This window comes from Macaca fascicularis, chromosome 1, assembly GCF_037993035.2.
Source record: "Macaca fascicularis isolate 582-1 chromosome 1, T2T-MFA8v1.1".
Classification (NCBI taxonomy): Eukaryota; Metazoa; Chordata; class Mammalia; order Primates; family Cercopithecidae; genus Macaca; species Macaca fascicularis.
In genome coordinates, this window is record NC_088375.1 from 63,717,749 (window position 1) to 63,743,005 (window position 25,257).

A 25,257-nucleotide genomic window follows, 5' to 3' on the forward strand; every position below is an offset into this window, starting at 1 on the left:
TCTAATACTTGGAGAGGAAACGAAAGTCTGAAGCATTAGTACCTAGGAGGCAGGGATTGGAGGAAGTAGATTCAGAGGTAAGGAGAATTTTGGGGCTACACTTTAAAGAAAGTCATGGTCAGGACCCAGGAGGTATGGGTCAGAAGGAGAGGTAGGGGTGCACACATGGGCGACTGTTGAGTAGAGACTTCTGGCTGTGCCATGATCTTAACTGGCCAATGCCAGTTCAGTATGACAGCTTTCAGCCTCTAGTTGGCCCTTGGCTTCCCCCAGGAAATTGTGAAAGTGGAAGCTATTTCCAGGCAGACCAGTGTTCCCAACCCAGAAGGGTTGGGGGTTGTTAGAAAGCCTTTTTCCAGGAAGCCTCACACTTGAGTCTTAAGTCCAGCGGCCATGCTAATCATTTTTAACCGGCTGACAGGTGCCCAGTATTTTCCTCCAATTCTAAGGAAGGATAGGACAGAATAGCAAGTGAAAGTGGTACAATATTACTCACTGCTTTGGAGAATCCCCTTATGGTTGCCACCAAATGTTGCAGGTGGGTCTTTGTTCTGCACATGTATTTTTTACATCCATAGAATGTGTAATGATCAAGTCAGGGTATTTGGGGTACTCATCATCTTGAGTATTTCTCATTTCTATGTATTGGTAACATTTCAAATCCTCTCTTCTAGCTACTTTGAAATGTATAGTGCATTGTTGCCAACTATAGGCACCCTACTGTGCAAGAGAATACTGGGGCTTATTTGTTCTATCTAACTATATGTTTGTACCAGTTAACAAATCTCTCTTTATCCTCCCTCCCACCCACACACTCTTCTTAGCCTTTGTTATCTATCATTCTTTTCTCTCTCTTGAGGAGATCAATTTTTTAAACTCCCATATATGAGTGAGAACAAGAGGTATCTGTCTTTCTGTGCCTAAGTTATTTCATTTAACATGATGACCTCTAGTTCCATCCATGTTGCTGCAAATGACATAATTTCATTCTTTCTTATGGCCAAATCACATTTGACTTGTATATGTGATATATATGCATGTATATGCATATATATGTGTGTATATATACATATATACACACATATATAAATATACATATATATGCATATGTGTATATCACATTTTCTATATTCATTCATCTATTGTTGATGATTCTATATCTTTGATTCTATATATGTTGATTCTATAGCTTTGCTATTGTGAATAGCACTGCTATAAACATGCAAGTGCAGGCATTCCTTTGATATAGAGACTTTTCCTTTGGACAGATATCCTGTAGTGGGATTGCCAGATCATATGGTAGTTCTACTTTTAGTTTTGTGAGAAATCCTGATACTGTTTTCCATAGTGGTTGTACTAATTTACATTCCCAGTAACAGTGTATAAGATTTTCGTTTTCTCCACATCCGCATCAGCATCAGTTATTTTTTCTAATTTTATTAATAGCCATTCTCATGGGGGTAAGATGATATTTCATTGTGGCTTTGATTTGCATTTCGCTGATGCTTAGTGATGTTGAGCATTTTCCCATATACCTGCTGGCCATTTGTATGTCTTTTTATTTTTTAATTTAATTTAATTTTTTTTTTTTTTTGAGACAGAGTCTCTTTCTGAACCCAGGCTAGAGTGCAGTGGCAGGATCATAACTCACTGTAACCTCAAACTCCTGGGCTCAAGTGATCCTCCTGTCTCAGCCTCCTGAGTAGCTGGGACTACAGGTGTGCACCACCATGCCTGGCTAATTTTTTAAATTTTTGTGGAGACAGGGTCTCACTATATTTCTCAGACTGGTCTTGAACTCCTGACCTCAAGTAATCCTCCTGCCTTGGCATCCCAAAATGCTAGGATTACAGATGTGAGCCACCATGCTCAGCCTGTATGTCTTCTTTTGAGAAATATGTATTCATGTCGTTTGCCCACTTTTAAATGAGATTATTATTATTTTTTTTATTATTGCTGAGTTGTTTGACATTCCTGTATATTCTGGCTATTAGTCCCTTGTCAGATAAATAGTTTGCAAATATTTTCTCCCATTCAGTAAGTTGTCTCTTCACTCTGTTGATTGTTTCCTTTGCTGTGCAGAAGCTTTTTAGTTTAATATAGTCCCATTTGTCTATTTTTGTTATAGTTTCTGTGCTTTTGAGTTCTTAGCCATAAAATCTTTGCTAGACTCATATCTTAAAATATTTTCTCTATGTTTTTTCCTAGCGGTTTTATAGTTTTGGGTCTTATGTTTACAGTTTTAATCCATCTTCAGTTGATTTTTGTGTATGGGGAGAGAAAGGGGTCCAGTTTCATTCTTCTGCATACAAATATCCAATTTTCCCAGTACCATTTATTGAAGAGGGTATCTTTCCCCCAGTGTATGCTCTTGAAGCTTTTACTGAAAATCAGTTGGCTGTGAATGTGTGGATTTATTTCTGGACTGTCTATTCTGTTCCATCGGTCTGTGTGTCTGTTTTTATACCAGTGCCTCAATCTCCCAAGCAGCTGGGATTACAAGCACCTGCCATTATGCCCAGCACATTCTTTTGTGTGTGTTTTTAGTAGAGATGGGGTTTTGCCATGTTGGCCAGGTTTGTCTTGAACTTCTGACCTCAAGTGATCCACCCACCTTGGCCTCCCAAGGTGCTGGGATTACAGGCGTGAACCACCACACCCAGCCCTTTTTACTGTTTTTGACTTAAAGTTTGTTTTATCTAAGTATAGCTACTGCTTGCTTTTGGTTTCCATTTACATGGAATATCTTTTTCCATTCCTTTGAGTGTAGATGTGTCGTCTTTCTTGTAAGCACCATTTGGTTGGATTATGTTTTTTTATCCATTCAGCCAGTCTATATTTTTTAAGTGGAGAATTTAATGCATTCATATTCAAGGTTATTATTGATATGTGAGGTTTGTTACTGTCATATTGTTAATTATTTTCTGGTTGTTTTGTATATTCTTTGTTCTTTTCTTCTCTCTTATTGATAGTAATTGTGGTTTTATGGTTTACTGTAGTGGTACCACTTAAGTCCTTTCTCTTCCTCATTTATGTGTTTGGTTTACCAGTGAGTTTTATACTTTTGTGTGTTTTTATGATGGTAAATATTCTTTCACTTCCAAGTTCAGGACTCCCTTAGGCATTTCTTGTAGCATTGGTCTTGTGGCGTGTTCCCTCAGAATTTACTTGTCTGAGAAAGTCTGTTTCTCTTTCATTTATGAATTTTGCTGGATGTAGTATCCCTGGGTGGCAGGTTTTTTCTCCCAGCACTTTGAATATGTTATCCCATTCTCTCCTGGCCTGCAAGGTTTTGATGTGAGTTTCTTTGTAGGTGACTAGATACTTTTCTCTTGCTGTTTTTGGTGTTCTATGGTTTGTTTTGACTTTAAACAGTTTAATCATAATATGCCATGGAGAAGATCTTTTTCAATTATATTTGTTAGGGAATCTTTGGGCCTTCTCTATCTGGTTATCTGTATCTCTTGCTAGTTTTGGGAAGTTTTCAACTAATATTTTGTTAAATAGGTTTTCTCACCCTTTGTTTTCTCTTCACTCTCAGGGACAGTGGTAATTTGAATATTTGTTCACTTTATATTGTCCCAAATGTTACAAAGGCTCTGCACATTCTTTCTAATTTTTTCTTTATTTTTATCGCCTGGATTAGTTCAAAAGACTTGTCTTCAAGTTCTGAGATTCTTTCTTCTGCTTGATCTAGACTATTGAAGCTTTCAAATGTATTTTGTATTTAATTCAATGAATTATTCAGTTCCAGAATAAAAAAACCAAAAACCTCTCTCTTTGGTAAAGTTCTCATTCATATCCTGAATTGTTTTTCTTATTTCTGTGTATTGTTTTTCAGAATTATCTGATATCTCTCTGAGCTCCTTTAAAATCTGTATTTTGAATTATTTATCTGGGATTTCATAATTTATTTTTGATTAGGATCTGCTGTTGGAGATTTATTGTGTTCCTTTGGAGGTGTCAGATTCCTTTACTTTTTTTTTTTTAATGTGAAAACAAACAGTCCAAGAAAACACTTAGAGTCCTTTACTTTTTCATGTTTCCTGTGTCTTTACATTGACATCTGTGCACCTAGTGTAACAGTTGCTTATTCCAATTTTTTTGTATTTGCTTTCATAAAAGAGTACTTATTCCTGAAGATTTATGTGTTTTTGGCGGGTAGGGCACTTTGGCTTTGATTTTGAGTGAGTGCACTAGTATAATCTTTCTATGGTTTTTTCCAGTTGTAAATAGTGTCAGTGGTATCTGTGATTTCCTCAGTGACTTAGGGTGCCGTTATTAGTGGAGGCTGTGGTGAAGTTTTTGCTAGGGACTAGGATGCCAGGTGGGCTAGCCTTTGGGCCCCAGTTTTGGGAGCAGGGGGCTGAGCATGCTGTCCTTTGTTCCCAGGGCAGCTTATGCTAGCATTAGTGTTAGTGGGTCCAGGGAGGCTGACTACTGGGCCTCCAGGTGGCTTGCTCTGATGCCAGTAGAGACAGTGGGGGGCTGGGCATGTTGACAGGTTTTTGGGCCCCTAGGCAGAGAGGGTAATGTGGGTGGTGGCAGTAGCAGTAGAGGAACAACTCACTGAAACCCAAGTAGTCTGTGCTGGTGTTGGTGGTGACTGTGACAGGTTAAGTGGGCCAGTTCCATAGCCCACTAGTGGCATGTGCAGGTAGGTACTATCTTTGGTAGTATTGACAGATTGTGTTGGCCTGACTTCAGATCCTGGGAGGAGTGTTCAAGTGCCAATGATGGTAGACTGGGCCGGGAGATCCCCAGGCCCCTGAATGGCATGCTCGAGTACTGGGGGGACTGGATTGGGCTAGTGGACTTGTACTCAAGTCCCTGAGTATTGCATTCAGGGGCCAGCTGTGATAGACAGGGGTGGGGTGGTCTCTAGGCCACCAGCGGAATCCTTAGGTGGGAGTAGTGGTGGCTGTGAACATTTCTCTAGTTCTTAGAGGAATGTGGAGCCCTGAGGGTCTCTCACCCTTTTACTGATGTGTGGGAGCTTATCTCAGCTCCTAGCTGATCCTGGCTGAGCAGACTGCCTTGCTTCCCTCTCTTTCTTTGCTTTTGGTGCTTCCTGTCACTTCTCTTTTGAATTACATTGTTCTCTCATAGATAATCTAGTTGATGTATGAATATCTACTTGTTACTTTGGCTCCTGTCCAGAGAAGAGGTGTGTTCTAGCTGCATCTAGTCAGCTAAATTGCACCCTTCCTTGCTGTAATTTTGTATCTTTTAACAAATCTCTCTATCCCTTCCTTTCCCCTACCCTTCCTAGCCTCTAGTATCCTCTGTTCTACTTTTTATTTCTATGAGATCAACTGTTTTTTTTTTAGCTTTCATATATGAATGAGAACATGCAGGGTTTAACTTTCTGTTTCTAGCTTATTTCACTTAATGTAATGTTTGCCAGTTTCATCCATGTTGCTGCAAATGACAGGATTTCATTCTTTTATATAACTGAATAGTAATCCATTGTGTATACATACTACATTTTCTTTATCCAGTTATATCTTGTTGGACACCCAGGTTGATTTTGTATCTTGGCTATTGTGAATAGTGCTGTAATACCTCAGGGTGCAGATGTCTCTCTGATATAATTATATCCTTTCTATTGGATAAATTCCTATTAGTGAGATTGCTGGATCATATGGGAATTCTATTTGTAGTTTTTTTTTGTTTGTTTTTTTTTGAGGAACCTCCATAGTGTTCTTCATAGTGGCTGTACTAGTTTATATTTCCACTAGCAGTGTATAGGAATTCCCTTTTCTCCACATCCTTGTCAGCATTTGTTATTTTTTGTCTTTTTGATAATAGCTAACCTAACGGGGGTGAGATGATACCTCGCTGTCGTTTTGATTTGCATTTCCTGGATGATTAGTGATGTTTAGCATTTTAAAAATATACATGTTGGCCATTTATGTGTCTGCTCTTGAGAAGTGTCTGTTCAGGTCACTTGCCCATTTTTTTTTTTTATTTTTATTTTTGAGACGGAGTCTCGCTCTGTCCCCCAGGCTGGAGTGCAGTGGCCGGATCTCAGCTCACTGCAAGCTCCGCCTCCCGGGTTCACGCCATTCTCCTGCCTCAGCCTCCCGAGTAGCTGGGACTACAGGCGCCCGCCACGGCGCCTGGCTAGTTTTTTGTATTTTTTAGTAGAGACAGGGTTTCACCGTTTTAGCCAGGATGGTCTCGATCTCCTGACCTCATGATCCGCCCGTCTCGGCCTCCCAAAGTGCTGGGATTACAGGCTTGAGCCACCGCGCCCGGCCCACTTGCCCATTTTTTAATCAGATTGCTTTTTGATTGTTAAGATGTTTGAGTTCCTTGTATATTCTGGATATAAATTCCCGGTTGGATAAATAGTTTGAATATATTTCACCCATTCTGTAAGTTGTTTTTTCACTTTGTTGATTCTTTCTGTTGTTGTGCAAAAGCTTTTTGGTTTGGTAATCCCATTTGTTTATTTTTGCTTTTGCTGCCTGTGCTTTTAAGGTTTTATCCATAAAATCTTTTTCCAGACCAATGTCCTGAAGTGTTTCCCCTATGTTTTCTTCTAGTAGTTTTATTGTTGTATGTCTTACATTTAGGTCTTAGATCCAGTTTCAGTTGATTTTTGTACAGGGTGAGAGGTGGGAGTCTAGTTTCATTCTGCATATCGGTATCCAGTTTTCCTAGCATCACCTCTATTTTTCTGAGACAGAATCTCACTCTGTTGCCCAGGCTGGAGTGCAGTGGTGCAGTCACAACACATTGCAGCCTCGACTTCCCAGGCTCAAGCAAGGGAAGAGGTGAGATGTCACCTCAGCCTCCCAAAGTGCTGGGATTATAGATGTGAACCACTGGACCCAGCCCCCAGCATCATTTATTGAAGAGGCTGTCCCAGTGAGTGTTCTTGACATCTTCGTCAAAAATCAGTTGGCTGTAAATATGTGGATTAATTTCTGGGTTCTCTACTCTGTTCTATTGGTCTGTGTGTCTGTTTTTATGCAATACCATGCATTTTAGTTACTATAGCTGTGTAGTATATTTTGAGGTCTGGTATTGTGATATCTCCAGCATTGTTCTTTCTGCTCAGGATTGCTTTGGCCATTTGGAGTCTTTTGTGGTTCCACACAAATTTTAGAATTTTTTTTCTATTTCTGTAAAAAATGTCGTTGGTATTTTCATAGGAATTGGATTGAATCTGCAGATTGTGTTGGGTAGTATTTTCATTTTAGTTATATAAATTATTCCATTCCATGAGGATGGGATGCCTTTCCATTTGTTTGTATCATCTTCAATTTCTTTATTTTAAATCAGCATTTTGTAGTTTTCTTGTGGAGGTTGTTCACCTTCTTGGTTAAATTTATTCCTAGGTATTTTATATTTTTTGCTATTGTAAATGGGATTGCCCTCTTGATTTCTTTTTCAGCTAGTTCACTGTTTGTGTATAGAGCTGCTACTGATTTTTGTATATTAAGTTTGTATCCTGCAATTTTACTGAATTCATTTATCAGTTCTAAGGGTTGTTTTGGGTAAACCCTTTAGGTTTTTCTATATATCAGAGTATGTCATCTGCAAACAGGGATAATTTGATTTCCTCATTTCCAATTTCGATACCTTTTATTTCTTTTTCTTGCCTGACTGCTCTGACTAGCACTTCTAGCACTATGTTGACTACAAATGGTGAGGGTAGGTATCTTTGTCCTGTTATAGTTCTTACAGAAAAATCTTCAAGCTTTTATCCATTCAGTAAGATATTAGTTGTGGATTTATCATATATGGCCTTTATTAGGTTGAGGTACTTTCATTTTATACCTAATTTATTAAGGGTTTTTATAATAAAGAAATGTTGAATTTTAGAAAAAGCTTTTTCTGCATCTATTGAGATTATCATAGTATTTTGTCTTTCATTCTATTGAAGTGATGCGTGACATTTGTTGATATGCATATTTTGAATCATCTTTGCATTCCTGGTATAAATCCCACTCGATCATGGGGTATTATGCTTTTGATGTGTTTTTAGATTTGGTTTTCTAGTATTTTACTGAGGATTTTTGCATTTATGTTCACTAGAGGTATTGACCTGTTGTGTCCTTGTCTGGTGTTGGTATCAGGGTTATGCTGGCCTCATAGAATGAGTTAGGAAGAATTCCTTCTGATCTAATATTTTGGAATAGTTTGAGAATAATTGGTATTAATTCTTTAAAAGTTCAGTAGAATTAAGCAATGGAGCAATTGGTCCTGGACTTCTCTCTGTTGGAAGGATTTTTATTACTATTTGATTTCGTTGCTTGTTACTGATCTGCTTGTGTTTTCTGTTTCTTCTTGGTTCAATCTTGGTAAGTTGTATGTTTCCAGGAATGTGTCCATTTCCTTCAGATTCTCCAGTTTGTCAGCATATGATTCTTCACAATATTCTGTAATGATCTTTTGTATTTCTATGGTATACATTGTAATGTCTTCTTTTTTGTTTCTGATTTCATTTATTTGGGTTCTCTTTCTTTTCTCTTAGTCTATTAGATTTGTTTATCTAGATAGGTTTGTTAGTTTTGTTTATCTTTTCAAAAAATCAGCTTTTTGTTTCATTGATCATTTGTATTGTTATTGTTTTTCTAGTCTCAGTTTCATTGATTTTTGCCCTTATTTTTAATTTCTTTCTATTAATTTTGGGTTTGGTTTGTTCCTGCTTTTTTAGTTTTTTGAGGTGCATTGTTAGGTTGTTTGGGACCTTTTTAGTTTTTTGACGTACACATTTATTGTTATATACTTGCTTCTTAATACTGCTTTTGCTGTATCCTACAGGTTTTGGTATGTGTATTTGTATTTTTATTTTTTCCAGGAATTTAAAAATTTTACTCTTAATTTGTTTCTTCATCCATTGGTCATTCAGGAGCATGTTGTTAAATTTCCATTTATTTGTATAGTTTCCAAAGTTCCTGTTGGTGTTGATAACTACTTTTATTCCACTGTGGTCTGAGAAGATACTTAATATAATTTTGATTTTTAAAAATTTGTTGAGACTGTTTTGTGGCCTAATATATGGTCCATCCTGGAGAATGTTCCATGTTCTGATGAAAATAATGTGTATTCTGTAGCCATTGGATGAAAGGTTCTGTAAATATCTCTTAGGTCCATTAGGTCTATGGTGCAGTTTAAATCTGATGTTTCTTTGTTGATTTTCTGTCTAGATCATCTGTCCAGGAACAAGAGTTAAGTGTTGCAGTCCCCAGCTATTATTATATTAGGACCTATCTCTTCCTTTAGATCTAATAATATTTGCTTTATTTGTATTTGAGTGCTCCAGTGTTGGGTGCTTATATATTTACAACTGTTACATTGTCTCACTGAATTGATACCTTTGTTGTTATATAATGTCCTTCTTTATCTCTTTACAGCTTTTAACTTGAAGTCTGTTTTGTCTGATATAAGTATAGCTACTCATGCTCAAATATGGTTGCCATTTGCATGGAATATCTTTTTCCATCCCTCCTCTTTCAGTCTGTGTGTCTTTAAAGGTAAGGTGAGGTTCTTGTAAGCAGCATATGACTGGGTCTTGTGTTTTTATCCATGCAGCCAGTCTATGTGTGTGTGCATATATATATATATATATATATATATATATATATATATATAGAGAGAGAGAGAGAGAGAGAGAGAGAGAGAGAGAGAGAGAGAAAGCAACAGGGCTGTTTATTTCACCTGGGTGCAGGTAGGCTGAGTCTGAAAAGAGTCAGCAAGGGTGGTGGGATTATCATTAGTTCTTATAGGTTTTGGGATAAGTGGTGGAGTTATGAGCAATGTTTTGTAGGCAGGGGGTGGATCTCACAAAGTACATTCTCAAGGGTGGGGAGAATTACAAAGAACCTTTTTAAGGGTGGGGGAGATTACAAAGAATCTTCTTAAGAGTGGAGGAGATTACAACGTACATTTATCAGTTAGGGTGGGGCAGAAAAAAATCACAATGGTGGAATGTCATCAGTTACAGCTATTTTCACTTCTTTTGTGGATCTTCAGTTGCTTCAGGCCATCTGGATATATACGTGCAATTCACAGGGGATATGATGGCTTAGCTTGGGCTCAGAGGCCTGACATTCCTGTCTTCTTATATTAATAAGAAAAGCAAAACAAAATAGTGAAGTGTTGGAGCAGCAAAAAATGTTGGGGGTGGTATGGAGAGATAATGCATGAGGCTTCTCAGGGCTGCTTCAAGTGGGATTAGGGGCGATGTGAGAACCTAGAGTGGGAGAGATTAAGCTGAAGGAAGATTTTATGGTAAGGGATGATACTGTGGATTTGTTAGAAGGAGCATTTGTCATATAGAATTATTGGTGAGGGCCTCGATGCAGTTTGTATGAATTGAGAAACTAAACAAAAGACACAAGGTCCAAATAAAAGAAGGAGAAAAATAGGTATTAAAGGACTAAGAATTGGGAGTACCCAGGACGTCCAATTAGAGAGTGTCCAAGGGGTTCAATGTTATTGTTTGCTTGATTGGTGAGTTTTTGGGCTCTATCCTTGAGTTTTTATACCAGGCCAGATTGATTTAGGTAAAAACAACACTCTTCATTTAAAAATATACAGAGTCCCATTTTTTTTTTTTGCAGTGAGTAAGTCAGGGCCTCAGCGATTTTGGAGGAAAGAGAAATGCAAAGCCAGCAATTGTTTGTTGAAGAAGGATTAGAAATGGCTAGGAGAGAGTAAGTTTGATAGTGTGGTGGAGAAAGCTGGGGAGAGGTAGAGGGTGGCATAAGAACGGGAACCAGAATAAGAGTGAGTATAAAAGTAAAGAATAGGACTTCATCAGGGTGAAAGTATTGGAGTGTACTTTGTCACTGAAGATCTTCTATCCACTTAAAGAGAGACTTAAGGGTGGCAGTTTGAGGGAAACCCAGGTGCCACTGAATACCAAGAGCCTGAGAAACTGCTTGGGTGATTTGACTAGTAAAGGCCAGTCCATTATCAGACTGTAGAGAGGTGGGAAGGCCAAACTGAGGAATTATGTCTGACCGAAGGGAAGAAATGACTGCGGTGGCCTTCTCAGACCCTATGGGAAAGGCTGCTACCCATCCAGTGAAAGTGTCTACCCAGACCAGAGGTATTTGTTTCCTGACTCGAGGCATGTGAGTAAAGTCAATTTTCCAGTCCTGGGTGGGGGCAAATCCCCAAGCTTGATGTGTAGGGAAGGAAGGGGGCCTGAACAATCCCTGAGTAGTAGTAAAATAGCAGATGGAACACTGACAATTGATTTCCTTGAGGACGGATTTCCATGATGGAAAGGAAATGAGAGGTTCTAAGAGGCAGGCTAGCAGCTTGTAACCTACATGGAAGACGCTATGAAATGGCAACATAGAATGGGCCTGTGAGGCTGGAAGGAGATATTTTCCTTGGTCCAAGAACCATTTGCCTTGTGTGGGAAGAGATTGATAGGTAGAAGTTTCAGTGGGGGAGTAGGTGGGAGTGACCAGATGAGAAGGAGAAAAACTGCCATGAGGGATAGAAGATGGATGCTAGCTGGTTTTTTAGCTATCATATCAGCACAAGCATTGCCCTGAGTGATGGGATCCAACACCTTTTGATGGCACTTGCAGTGAATGACTCCAGCTTCCTTTGGAAATAAAGCGCCTTAAGAAGAGTTTTTATTAAAGAGGCATTAATGATGGAGGACCTTGAGTAGTGAGGAAACCTCTTTCTGTCCATATAACACCATGGTGATGCAGGATATGGAAGACATATTTAGAGTCAGTATAAATATTGATGCCTAATTCCTTTGCAAGAGTGAGGGCTCGAGTTAAGGCAATGAGTTTGGCTTGCTGAGAGGTAGTGGAAGGGGGCAGAGTGGTAGCCTCAATGATAGATGTGGAAGATGCTATAGCATAGCCTGCCTTTGCTGGTGAGTGGCAATTAGGCCTGGTGGAACTGCCATCAATAAACCAAGTGCGATCAGAGTGAGGAACATGAAAGAAGGAAATACGGGGAAATGGAATGAATGTCAGGTGGATCAGAGAGATACAGTCATGGGGGTGGGGACCAGCCTAAAACAGTAAGGTCAAGTTGTTTGGACAGAAAGGCTACAGGGCACAGTCCTGGCTCTTGTGTAAGAAATTTGACTGCACAGTCCTGTACTTTGGCTGTGTATAATGAAAAGGGTTGGGATGAGTTAGGGAGAACCAGCATGGGGGCAACTTCTAGGGCTGTTTTTAAGGAATGGAAAGAGGAGTAGTGAAAGGATTTAGGATCTATGGGGTCAGCTATGTTTGCTTTTGTGAGTTGACATAATGGTTTAGTCAGGATGGTAGAACTAGTTATCCAAAGGCGGAAGTACCTAACCATGCCTAGGAAGGAAAGAAGTTGTTTTGTAGAAGGGCTTGGGGTTTGGGAGATTAGCCAGACATGATCAGCAGGGAGAGCACGTGCATTTTCATAAAGAATTATGCCACGACAGGTAACAGATGACGAAGAAATCTGGGCTTGACTGAAGTAATGGGGGCTGTCCACAAAGCCTTGTGGCAGTATGGCCCAGGTAATTTGCTGAGCCTGTTGGGTGTCAGGGTCAGTCCAAGTGAAAGTGAAGAGAGACTGGGATGAAATGTGCAGAGGAATAGTAAAGAAAGCATGTTTGAGATCCAGAACAGAATAATGGGTATGGAGGGGTTGTGGAGGGAGGTATTGAGGATAGAAGAGTATATGGGTTTGGCACCGTGGAGTGGATAGGCAAGACAATTTGGTTGATAAGGTGTGGATCCTGAACTAACTTGTAAGGCTTGTCTGGTTTTTTGACAGGTAAAATGGGGGAATTGTAAGGAGTGTTTATAGGCTTTAAAAGGCCATGCTGTAACAGGCAAGTGACAACAGGCTTTAATCATTTTAAAGTGTGCTGTGGGATGGGATATTGGCATTGAGTGGGATAAGGGTGATTAGGTTTAATGGGATAGTAATGGGTGTGTGACTGGTTGCCAGGGAGGGAGTAGAGGTATCCCATACTTGTGGATTAAGGTGGGGAGATAACAAGGGGAGGATGAGAAGGAGGCTTTGAACTGGGGAAAAAGGCAGCAATGAGGTGTGGCTGTAGCCTAGGAATAGTCAAGGAAGCAGATAATTTAGTTAAAATATCTCCACCTAGGCCGGGCGCGGTGGCTCAAGCCTGTAATCCCAGCACTTTGGGAGGCCGAGGCGGGTGGATCACAAGGTCAGGAGATCGAGACTATCCTGGCTAACATGGTGAAACCCCGTCTCTACTAAAAATACAAAAAACTAGCCGGGTGTGGTGGTGGGCGCCTGTAGTCTCAGCTACTTGGGAGGCTGAGGCGGGAGAATGGCGTGAACCCGGGAGGCGGAGCTTGCAGTGAGCCGAGATCACGCCACTGCACTCCAGCCTGGGAGACACAGCGAGACTCCACCTCAAAAAAAAAAAAAAAAAAAAAAAAAAAATATATATATATATATATCTCCACCTAATAAGGGAGCTGGGCAGGTGGGGATAACTAAAAAGGGGTGCATAAAAGAATGTTGTCCAAGCTGGCATCAGAGTTGGGGAGTTTTCAGAAGTTTAGAAGCCTGGCCATCAATACCCACAACAGTTATGGAGGCAAGGGAAACAGCCCCTTGTAAAGAAGGTAATGTGGAGTTGGTAGCTTCCATATTGATTAAGAAGGGGACAGCCTTACCCTCCACAGTAAGAGTTACCTGAAGCTTGGCATCTGTGGAAGTCCAGGGGGCTTCCGAGGTGATTCAGCAGCATCAGTCTTCAGCCACTAAGCTGAGAAGATCTGGGAAGGAGTTAGAGTCTTGGGCCAGTTGGACAGTCCAATTTCCACTGGGGTCACACACAGATGGGACAGAGCTTAGGAGAAATCCCAGGCTGCGGGCATTCCTTGGTCCAGTGGCCAGATTTCCAGCACTTAAAGCAAGATCCTGGGAGAGGAAGTCCTGAAGGAATGCCTGACTTCTGTGGCTTAGGCATTTTGAAGTTTTTGTGTATGGAGATATGACTGGGGTTTCTCTCACAGCAGAGGCAAGTAATTGCAACTCTTCCCTATTATTGTACCCCTTGAAGGCATGGTTAATTAAGTCCTGCTGTGGGGTTTGAGGGCTGGAATCTAATTTTTGGAGCTTTTTCTAATGTTGGGAGCAGATTGGGTAACAAAATGCATACAGAATAAGACGGCCTTCTGGCCCCTCTGGGTCTAGGGCGGTAAAGCATCTAAGGGTTGTTGCCAAATGGGCCAGGAACTCGTCTGGATTTTTATATTTGATAAAAATTTTATATTTTTATATTTGATGAATGCCACCTGATTTGGGAGAGGTTGGATAAAGAAAAAAGAAACATTAACCTTGACTATGCCTTTAGCTCCAGTCACCTCTTTAAGAGGAAATTGTTGGGCAGGTGGGGGAAGGCTAGTCATGGAACAAAACTGTAAGCCAGACTGGGTGTGAGGAGGGGAGGTGATAGAAAGATTATAGGGTGGAGGAGCAGAGGCTGAGGAAGAATTGGGACCTGGGTTGTCCTGGCGAGGAGCAGCCTGAGGAGAAGGGGAGAGGTCAGGTGAGTCCATAGAAAAGAAGGATTCAAAGGACTCAGAGCTTGGGGTGGAGACTGAAGAAACAGACAGGAGAGAAAGAAGAAAGATTTGGGATGAGTCGCACTGGGAGCAGAGACTAGGGAGGGACCAATGCCTGGAATTAGGCATTCCAATGCCTGGAATTAGGCACCTCAGACCATTTGCCCAGTTTTTGACAAAAATTATCTAGATTTCATAGGATGGAGAAATCAAAAGTGCCATTTTCTGGCCATTTAGAACCATTGTCGAGTTTGTATTGGGGCCAAGCAGTGTTGCAGAAGAAAATAAGGCACTTAGATTTTAGGTCAGGTGAGAGTTGAATAAGTTTTAAGTTCTTGAGAACACAGACTAAGGGAGAAGAGGGAGGAATGGAGGGTGGAAGTTTGCCCATAGTGAAGGAGGCAAGTTTAAAGAGAAGGGTAGAAACACAGAGAATGGGCTGGGGAGCAGCCCTGGGCCGCAATGTGGGTGAGCAGCCAAAGCAGGCGTCCCCGCAATTGACTTGCCACTAAGGTAATGTGGGTGAATGACCAAAGCAGGTGTCCCTGCGGTGGTCAGACACCAATGGAACATGGGTGAATAATCAGGCAGGCGTCCCTGCAATATTAAACACCAAGGGAAGCCTGCCGTCCCGTCTGTGACCGGCACTGGAGTTTTGGGTCCACAGATAAAATGTGTCTCCTTCATCTCTACCAGAAAATGAAAAGAATTGAAATTAAGAGAAGGGAGTGATTGAAGGGTGGCGACAAGATTGAAAGGAGAAAGAGATTGAGCGATAGTGGGAGAGGTTGGAGAAGAGAGTAAAAAAAGGCCACTTACCCAATTTAAAATTGGTCAGATGTTCCCTGGGCTGGTTGGTCTGAGGACCCGAGGTTGTAGGTCTCCTGAAGGAGTCCCTCTGACTTGTGTCTTTGGCACCAAATGTCTCACACATCCATGTGCAGAGACCACCAAGCAGGATTTGTGTGAGCAACAAGGCTGTTTATTTCACCTGGGTGCAGGTGGGCTGAGTCCGAAAATAGTCAGCCCAGTCTATATCTTTTAAATGGGAAAATTCAATCAATTTACATGCAACGTTATTCTTAATAGGTGAGTATTTACTCCTAGCATTCTATGGTTTTCTGCTTGTTCTGTATATCCTTTGTTCCTTCCTTTCTTACTGTTTACTTTTGTGGTTGGGAGGTTTTCTGTAGGGTTAAGATTTGAGTCTTAATCTCTTTCTCCCTGTGTATTAGCTTTACCAGTGAATTTTACAGTTTCACATATTTTTATGATGGTGGTTATCATCTTCTCTGTTGGGAACAGGCCCCCCAAAATCTGGCCATAAACTGGCCCCCAAACTGGCCATAAACAAAATCTCTGCAGCACTGTGACGTGTTCATGACGGCCATAATTCCCACGCTGGAAGGTTGTGGGTTTACTGGAATGAGGGCAAGGAACACCTGGCCAGCCCAGGGCGGAAAACCGCTTAAAGACATTCTTAAACCACAAACAATAGCATGAGCGATCTGCGCCTTAAGGCCATGCTCCTGCTGCAGATAACTAGCCCAATCCATCCCTTTATTTCGGCCCATCCCTTCGTTTCCTATAAGGGATACTTTTAGTTAATCTAATATCTATAGAAACAATGCTAATGACTGGCTTGCAGTTAATAAATACATGGGTAAATCTCTGTTGGAGGTTCTCAGCTCTGAAGGCTGTGAGACCCCTCATTTCCCACTTCACACCTCTGTATTTCTGTGTGTGTGTCTTTAAGTCCTCTAGCGCTGCTGGGTTAGGGTCTCCCTGACCAAGTTGGTCTTGGTAAGTGGTGTCCATCGTAGGGCCTCAAATCTAGGCTGAAGCGTCACCGGAATGATGGTTGGAGAATGTGGAACTAGCTGGAGGGCACCTGAGTACTCTTAAAGCAATCCCCATGGTGAGTAAGAAGGGAAGCTCAGAAGTGTAGGGTAACAATGGGTCAAGTATGGGTTCTGGTTCATTCCACCTTGGAACTTTTTCACACTGATGATGGGGAGGAAGGAGAGTATAACAAAGTAACAGAAGAGATTACAGAGCAGGTTTGTTTGCCAGCTAAAGCTAAAGCAGCAAAGGAGGGAGAGGTTCATCCCTACCCTTCTGCACCCCCTCATTATTATTTTGAAGAAAAAGGTAATTTGGAGGCCCTGACCCTCCAAAATTTTCTTTTCCAGAGGACACTGGGTGAAAAGTAGTTGCCCCAGTGACTGTTCGAGCAGCGCCTCGAGCGACCGCTCTTAGTTCTATTCAGGCAGGAATTCAGCAAGCTTGACGAGAGGGTGATTTGGAGGGTTGGCGGTTCCCTGTGAGAATATACCCCCCAGATCAACAGGGAAATATTATAGCTACCTTTGAGCCTTTTCCTTTTAAATTTCTCAAAGAATTTAAACAAGCTATTAATCAGTATGGACCAGTTTCTCCTTTTGTAATGGGACTGTTAAAGAATGTTGCTGTTTCAAGTCAGATGATTCCTACTGACTGGGTCGCTCTTACTTGAGCTTGTCTAACTCCTGCTCAGTTCTTACAGTTTAAAACTTGGTGGGCAGATGAAGTTTCCATTCAGGCTGCTCGCAATGCCCAGGCCCAACCTCAAATTAATATAACTGCAGACCAACTTTTGGGGGTTGGTGGCTGGGCTGGTTTAGATGCACAAGTGGTCATGCAGGATGATGCTATAGAACAGCTTACAGGAGTGTGCATTAGAGCTTGGGAAAAAATCACTTCAGGTGGGGAACAATACCCTTCCTTTAGTGCTATAAAACAGGGACCAAAAGAACCATATGTGGATTTTATAGCTCTGTTACAGGAGTCTCTTAAAAAGGTGATTGCAGATTTGGCTGCTCAGGATACAGTGCAGCAATTATTAGCTTTCGACAATGTTAATCCCGATTGCCAGGCTGCTCTGTGACTTATCAGAGGGAAAGCACATTTAAGTTGATTATATGAAGGCCTGTGATGGCATCGGAGGTAGTCTGCATCAGGCTACTCTGCTAGCACAGGCAATGGCAGGACTGAGAGTGGATAAAGGAAATACTCCATTTCCTGGAGCTTGTTTTAACTGTGGGAAGCATGGTCATACTAAAAAAGAATGTAGAAAAAATCAGTGAGTCAGGCTGCCAGATAGGGGAAAAAGAAAACTGCTGAGCCTGAAATATGTCCATAATGTAAAAAAGGAAAACATTGGGCTACTCAGTGTCACTCTAAATTTGATAAAGATGGAAACCTGATTTCAGGAAACACCATGAGGGGCCCGTCCTGGGCCCCATTCCAAACTGGGGCATTTCCGGCTCAGGCCATTCCCTCACCCCTGTACCATGTCTGTCCCCTGCCACAGCCGGTAGTGCCGCAGCAGATTTATGCTGCACAAAAGCTGTGAGTCTTCTGCCTGGGGAACTCCCACAAAAGTTCCCAACAGGAGTCTGTGGACCCTTGCCAGCGGGGATGATAGGATTAGTTCTAGGCAGGTCTAGTTTAAATTTAAAAGGGGTACAAATACATACAGGACTCATTGATTCAGATTACAATGGGGAAATTTAAATTGTTATATCTACTTCTGTTCCCTGGAAAGCAGAGCCCAGAGAGTGCATAGCACAGCTCCTGATTTTGCCATATGTGGGAATGGGAAAAAGTGAAATTAAATGAACAGGAGGATTTGGAAGCACAAACAAACAAGGCAAAGCAGCTTATTGGGTAAATCAAATTACTGATAAACGTCCTACCTGTGAAATAACTATTCAGGGAAAGAAATTTAAAGGTTTGGTCGATACAGGAGCAGACATTTCAATCATTTCTCTACAGCACTGGCTGTCCACATGGCCAATTCAACCCACTCAATTTAACATAGTTGGAGTTGGTAAAGCCCCTGAAGTATATCAAAGTAGTTATATTTTGCATTGTGAAGGGCCCAATGGACAACCTGGGACTATTCAACCAATTATAGCTTCTGTACCCATACATTTATGGGGGAGAGGTTTATTACAACAATGGGGAGCACAAGTTCTAATTCCAGAAAAATTATATAGCCCTCAAAGTCAACCTATGATGCATATAATGGGGTGTGTTCCTGGTATTGGACTAGGAAAGAATTTGCACTGTTTGAAAGAACTGCTTCTAGCAGAAAGACTAAGTTCCCACCAAGGTTTAGGATATCATTTTTGATAGCGGCCATTGTTACACCTCCAGAATCTGTCCTTTTAAAAAGGTTAACAGATAAACCAATTTGGATAGAACAATGGCCACTAAGTAAAGAGAAACTGGAGGCTTTAGAGAAATTAGTTCAATTAGAAAATGGGCACATACCTCCAACATTTCCCCTTGAAATTATCTAGTTTTTGTAATTAAGAAAAAAATCAGGTAAATGGAGAATGTTAACTGACTTAAGAGCCATCAATTCAGTTATACATCCTATGGGAGTATTACAGCCAGGATTGCCTTCTTCTGCTATAATTCCAAAGAGCTGGCCTTTAATAGTCATAGATTTGAAAGACTGTTTCTTTATTATCCCTTTAGCTGAGCAAGACTGTGAATGGTATGCATATACAATTCCTGCAGTAAACAACCTGCAACCTGCTAAGCATTTTCATTGTTTTACAGATGGGTCTAGTAATGGTAAAGCTTCTTATTCTGGATCAAAAAGTAAAGTTTTACAGATGCCCTATACTTCAGCTCAAAAAGCGGAGGTTGTAGCTGTAATTGATGTATTGACTGGTTTAGATATGCCTATAAATGTGATTTCTGATTCTTCATATGTGGTTCATTCCACACAGTTAATTGAAAATGCTCAGTTACTATTTCATATAGATGAACAACTGATGAAAAAAACAAAAACGGGGAAGAAACAGGGATTACAGGACAGCCCACATACAATTGAATCTAGCATTATTAACTTTAAATTTTTTGAGCCTGCCCAAATGCCAGATGTTATCAGCAGCTGAACAGCATCTACAGAAACCGGCTGCAAAGACAGAAGCAGAACAACTGGTTTGGTGGAGAGATCTGATAACAAAAAGTTGGGAAATAGGTAAAATAATAACTTGGGGTAGAGGTTATGCTTGTGTTTCTCCAGGCCAAAATCAACAGCCAATGTGGATACCATCAAGACACCTGAAATCTTATCATGAGCCAGATGACGAGGAAGAATTTCTGCGAGGATCCCGAGGATCCCCTGGTTGCAGCCATGTTGAGGCTGATGCTGAGGAGGACCCTAACTGTCATGAGCAACACCTGTCGAACACAGCCACCCACCTGGGGACAAATCATGACACTGTCACAGATGGTGGAAGAAAACCTGAGGAAAGTGGAACAACCAGTCACAATAAGTAATTTAATGGTAGCTATGATAGCGGTGATCACCATTGCCGTGAGTATTCCTTCTGCAAGGGCTGACACAGAGAACAATTATACTTGTTGGGCATATTTATCAATCTTGGCTGGCAATAATGCCTGGATGTAATCACCCTATGACACAGTTACACATGCTTTCTGATCTCAGTATTTACCATCATAAATCTGCTCCTATAATTGAGGCATACCGCCCTCAAAAACATATTTGTAAACAAAATAGAACCTGGCCAGAAATAATGAGCATACTTGTTTAGTAAGATTGCATTGCAGAACAGGCAGAGGTGCTACGCAATGATTCTTATGGAATCATTATTGATTGGTCCCCTAAGGGGATGTTTAGCTTAAATTGCACTTCTCAGTCTGTGTGCCATGGCCACACTAGTTCAGATGGTCTGAAGAAAATGGTCAGATGGTAGAAATGATAAGAAGTATGGCAAAAGTTCCTATTACCTGGAACCATGGCCGTATAGTGCCATCTCAACCTCAAATGATATGGCTCATTGTAGGAGCTAAACATAAGGATTTGTGGAAACTATTAATAGTTCTTAATAAGATCAAAATTTGGGAAAGAATAGAAAAGCATCTAGAAAGACACTCTATAAACTTGTCTTTGGATATTTCAAAATTAAAAGAACAAATATTTAAAGCATCCCAGGCACACCTGGCCTTAATGCCGGGAACTGGAGTGTTGAAGGAACTGCAGACAAATTAGCAGTTAGTAACCCATTAAAATGGATAAAACACTTGGAAGCTCTGTGATTTCAATGATGATTGTGCTTTTAATCTGTGTTGTTAGTCTTTGTATAGTCTGCAGATGTGGATCCTGACTCCTGTGAGAAGTAGCTCACTGTGACAAAGTTGCCTTTGCTGTTATTGATTTGCAAATCAAAGAAGGGGCACATGTTGGGAACAGGCCCCCCAAAATCTGGCCATAAACTGGCCCCAAACTGGCCATAAACAAAATCTCTGCAGCACTGTGACATGCTCATGATGGCCATAATGCCCACGCTGGAAGTTTGTGGGTTTACTGGAATGAGGGCAAGGAACACCTGGCCCGCCCAGGGCAGAAAACCACTGAAAGGCATTCTTAAACCACAAACAATAGCATGAGCGATCTGTGTCTTAAGACCATGCTCCTGCTGCAGATAACTAGCCCAACCCATACCTTTATTTTGGCCCATCCCTTCGTTTCCCATAAGGGATACTTTTAGTTAATCTAATATCTATAGAAACAATGCTAATGACTGGCTTGCAGTTAATAAATACATGGGTAAATCTCTGTTGGAGGTTCTCAGCTCTGAAGGCTGTGAGACCCCTCATTTCCCACCTAACACCTCTGTATTTCTGTGTGTGTGTCTTTAATTCCTCTAGTGCTGCTGGGTTAGGGTCTCCTCGACCAAGCTGGTCTTGGCACTTCTCACTTCTGAATATAGGCCTCCCTGGAGTTTTTTTTTTTTTTTTTTTTTTTAAAAGGTCTTGCTCTTTCATCCAGGCTGGTGTGCTGTAGTGTATTCATGGCTTGCTGCAGTCTGGATCTCTCAGGCTCAAGCAATCCTCCCATCTCAGCCTCCTGAATAGCTAGGATCACAGGCATGTGCCACCATGTCTGGTTACTTTAATTTTTTTTCCCCTTAGAGACAAAGTCTCACTATGTTGCCCAGTCTGGTCTCACATTCTTGCACTCATTGTCTTCCTGCCTTGGCCTTCCAAAGTGCTGAGATTACAGACATCAGCCACTACACCTGGCCATCCCTGGAGCATTTCTCCTTCCTTCCTTCCCATTTTTCCTTCCTTCCTTCCTTCCCATTTTTCCTTCCTTCCTTCCCTTTTTTCCTTCCTTCCTTCCTTTCTTCCTTTCTTCCTTCCCTCCCTCCCTCCCTCTCTCCCTCCCTCCCTCTCTCCCTCCCTCCCTCCCTCCCTTCCTTCCTTCCTTCCTTCCTTTCTTCCTTTTTTCCTTCCCTCCCTCCCTCCCTCCCTTCCTTCCTTCCTTCCTTCCTTCCTTCCTTCCTTCCTTCCTTTCTTCCTTTTTTCCTTCCCTCCCTCCCTCCCTCCCTCCCTCCCTCCCTCCCTCCCTCCCTCCCTTCCTTCCTTCCTTCCTTCCCTCCCTCCCTCCCTCCCTCCCTCCCTCCCTCCCTCCCTCCCTCCCTCCTTCCTTCCTTCCTTCCTTCCTTCCTTCCTTCCTTCCTTCCTTCCTTCCTTCCTTCCTTCCTTCCTTCCTTCCTTCCTCAGGGTCTCACTCTGGGTTCCTTCCTTCCTTCTTTCTTTTCTCAGAGTCTCACTCTGTTGCCCAGGCTACAGTGGTGTGATCTCGGCTCACTGCAACTTCTGTCTCCCAAGTTCAAGCAATTCCTTTACCTCAGCCTCCTGAGTAGCTAGGACTGCGGACATGTGCCACCACACCCAGCTAAGCTTTTTTTTTTTTTTTTTTTGAGATGGAGTCTTGCTCTGTCGCCTAGGCTGGAGTGCAGTGGCTCGATCTCGGCTCACTGCAATCTCCACCTCCCGGGTTCCTGCCATTCTCCTGCCTCAGCCTCCCGAGTAGCTGGGACTACAGGCGCCCACCACCACGCCCAGCTCATTTGTTTGTATTTTTAGTAGAGACGGGGTTTCACCATGTTAGCCAGGATGGTATCGATCTCCTGACCTTGTGATCCACCCGCCTCAGCCTCCCAAAGTGCTGGGATTACAGGCTTGAGCCACTGTGCCCAGCCGCTAAATTTTGTATTTTAGGTAGAGATGGGATTTCACCATGTTGGCCAGGCTGGTTTCGAACTCCTGACCTCAGGTGACCCACCTGGTTCAGCTTCCTAAAGGGCTGAGATTATAGGCGTCAGCCACTGTGCCCAGTCCCCTGGAGCATTTCTTTTAAGGTGGGTCTAGAGGTGATGAATTCTCTTAGTTTTTGCTTGTTTGTGAATTTTTTTTTTTAATTTTTTTAAGACGAAGTCTTACTCTGTTGTTCAGGATGGAGTGCAATGGTGTGATCTTGGCTCACTGCAACCTCCACCTCCTGGGTTCCAGTGATTCTCCTGCCTCAGCCTCCCAAGTAGCTGGGATTACAGAAGACCACCACCATGCCCAGCTAAAGTTTGTATTTTTAGTAGAAACGGGGTTTCACCATGTTGGTCAGGCTGGTCTTGAACTTGACCTCACATGATCCACCTGCCTTGGCCTCCCAAAGTGCTAGGATTACAAGCATGAGCCACGATGCCCAGCCTTTATTTCTTACAGATAGCATTGCTGGGTACAGCATTCTTGATAGGCATAGACAGTGTTTTTCTTACTCTAGTTTGAATATACCATCCATTCTCTCTTAGCTTTCAAGTTTGTTATTGATAAATCCACTGCTAGTCTACTGAGGATTCTCTCATAGGTTACTTGATACTTTTCTCTTGCTGCTTTTAAAATTGTTACATTGTCTTTGATTTTTGACAATTTGACTATAATGTGCTTTAGAGAGGACCTGTTTGGGTCGAATCTATTATTTTATTAAATATGCTTTTCTAATATTTTACCACCCTTTATCCTTCTGGAAAATCCACAATATCAATGTTTTTTCATTTAGGCCGGGTGCAGTGGCTCAGGCCTGTAATCCTAGCACTTTGGGAGGCCAAGGCAGGCTGATCACCTGAGGTCAGGATTTGGAGGCCAGCCTGGCCAACATGGTGAAACCCCGTCTCTACTAAAAAATGCAAAAATTAGCTGGGTGTGGTGGTGGGCGTCTATAATCCCAGCTACTCAGGAGGCTGAGGCAGAAGAATCGCTTGAATTCAGGAGGCAGAGGTTGCAGTGAGCCAGGATCATGCCACTGCACTCCAGCCCGGGCAACAAAGAGTGAAACTCTGTCTCAGACCAAAAAAAACCACAAAAAACAAAAACAGTGTTCACTTAGTGGTGTCCATAAATCCTGCAGCCTGCCTGCCTGCCTTCTCCTTCCTTCCTTCCTTCCTTCCTTCCTTCCTTCCTTCCTTCCTTCCTTGCTATTTCTGCTTTTGTTTGTTGTTGTTGTTGTTTTTCAGAGTTTCGCTCTTGTTGCCCAGGCTGGAGTGCAGTGGTGCAATCTCAGCTCACTGCAGCCTCCACTCCCTGGGTTCAAGTGATTCTTCCACCTCAGCCTTCCGAGTAGTTGGGATTATAGGTGCACACCAGTATGCCCAGGTAATTTTTGTATTTTTAGTAGAGATAGTGTTTCACCATGTTGGCCAGGCAGTCTTGAACTCCTGACCTTAGGTGATCTACACACCTTAGCCTCCCAAAGTGCTGGGATTACAAGCATGAGCCACCATGCCTGTTCTTTCTTTCTTTCCTTCCTTCCTTCCTTCCTTCCTTCCTTCCTTCCTTCCTTCCTTCCTTCCTTCCTTCCCTCCCTCCCTCCCTCCCTCCTTCCTTTCCTTCCTTCCTTCCTTCCTTCCTTCCTTCCTTCCTTCCTTCCTTCCTTCCTTCCTTCCTTCCTTCCTTCCTTCCTTCCTTCCTCCCTGTCTTATTTCAAAAGACATGTCTTCCAGTTCAGAAATTATTTTATATACTTGGTCTAGTGTGTGGCTAAATTTTTATTTAATTCATTAAATTCTTCAGTTTTGAGATTTCTGCTTTTTTTAATACTATTTTTTTTTGTTGTTGAATTTCTCATTCAAATTATGAAATGTTTTTCTGATTTTGTTGAATTGTCTGTTTGTGTTCTTTTGTATCTCACTGAATTTTTTTTTCTTGTCATTGTTTTTGAGACAGGGCCTTACCCTCTTGCCCAGGCTGGAGTGCGGTGGTGTGATTGTAGCCCACTACAACCTCGAACTCTTGGGCTCAAGCAATCCTCCTGCCTCAGCCTCCAGAGTAGCTGGGAATATAGCTGTGTGTCACCATCCCCAGCTAATTATTTATTTTTTTTGTAGAGATGTGATCTTCCTGTGTTGCCCAGGTTGATCTCGAATACCTGGCCTTAAGTCATCCTTCCATCCTGGCTTCTCAAAGTACTGGGATTAGAGGCATGAACTACTCATTAAGTTTCTTTAAGATTATTATTTTTAATTGTTTTTCTTTCTGGCATTTCCTATATTTCCTATGATTACTGTTACTGGAGAATTATTGTTTTCTGTGAGAGGTGACATGTTTCTTTTTCATGGTTGATGTATTTCTACATTGATTTCTACATGTCTGGTGGAAAAGTCATCTTTTCTATGTTTATGGAATACATTTTCAAGGGAAAAGTTTACTTGTATGAATGAGTCTTGGGATGTCACTACAGTGGGGTGCATTGGTCTTGGTTCTAGGTGGATGCAGTGGTGGTCTCCATGTAGTTTCTTCAGCTATAATCCACACTAGTGGAATCTGCAAGTTTCCCAGTAGCCTAAGCTGAGAGAATCTG

At 41.8% G+C, this 25,257-nt stretch overlaps 1 long non-coding RNA gene across 1 annotated transcript in view; it reads left to right on the forward strand.

Moving 5' to 3' along the window:
• LOC123574469 (uncharacterized) overlaps nucleotides 1-21,235 on the forward strand; it is a 39,345-nt gene extending 18,110 nt beyond the window's left edge. Inside the window, exons 2-4 of the long non-coding RNA XR_010583433.1 lie at nucleotides 4,286-4,290; nucleotides 16,299-16,452; nucleotides 19,319-21,235. This is a non-coding gene — a long non-coding RNA (uncharacterized lncRNA). The remainder of the gene's footprint in view (nucleotides 1-4,285; nucleotides 4,291-16,298; nucleotides 16,453-19,318) is intronic.
• The last annotated feature ends 4,022 nt before the right edge of the window (nucleotides 21,236-25,257 follow it).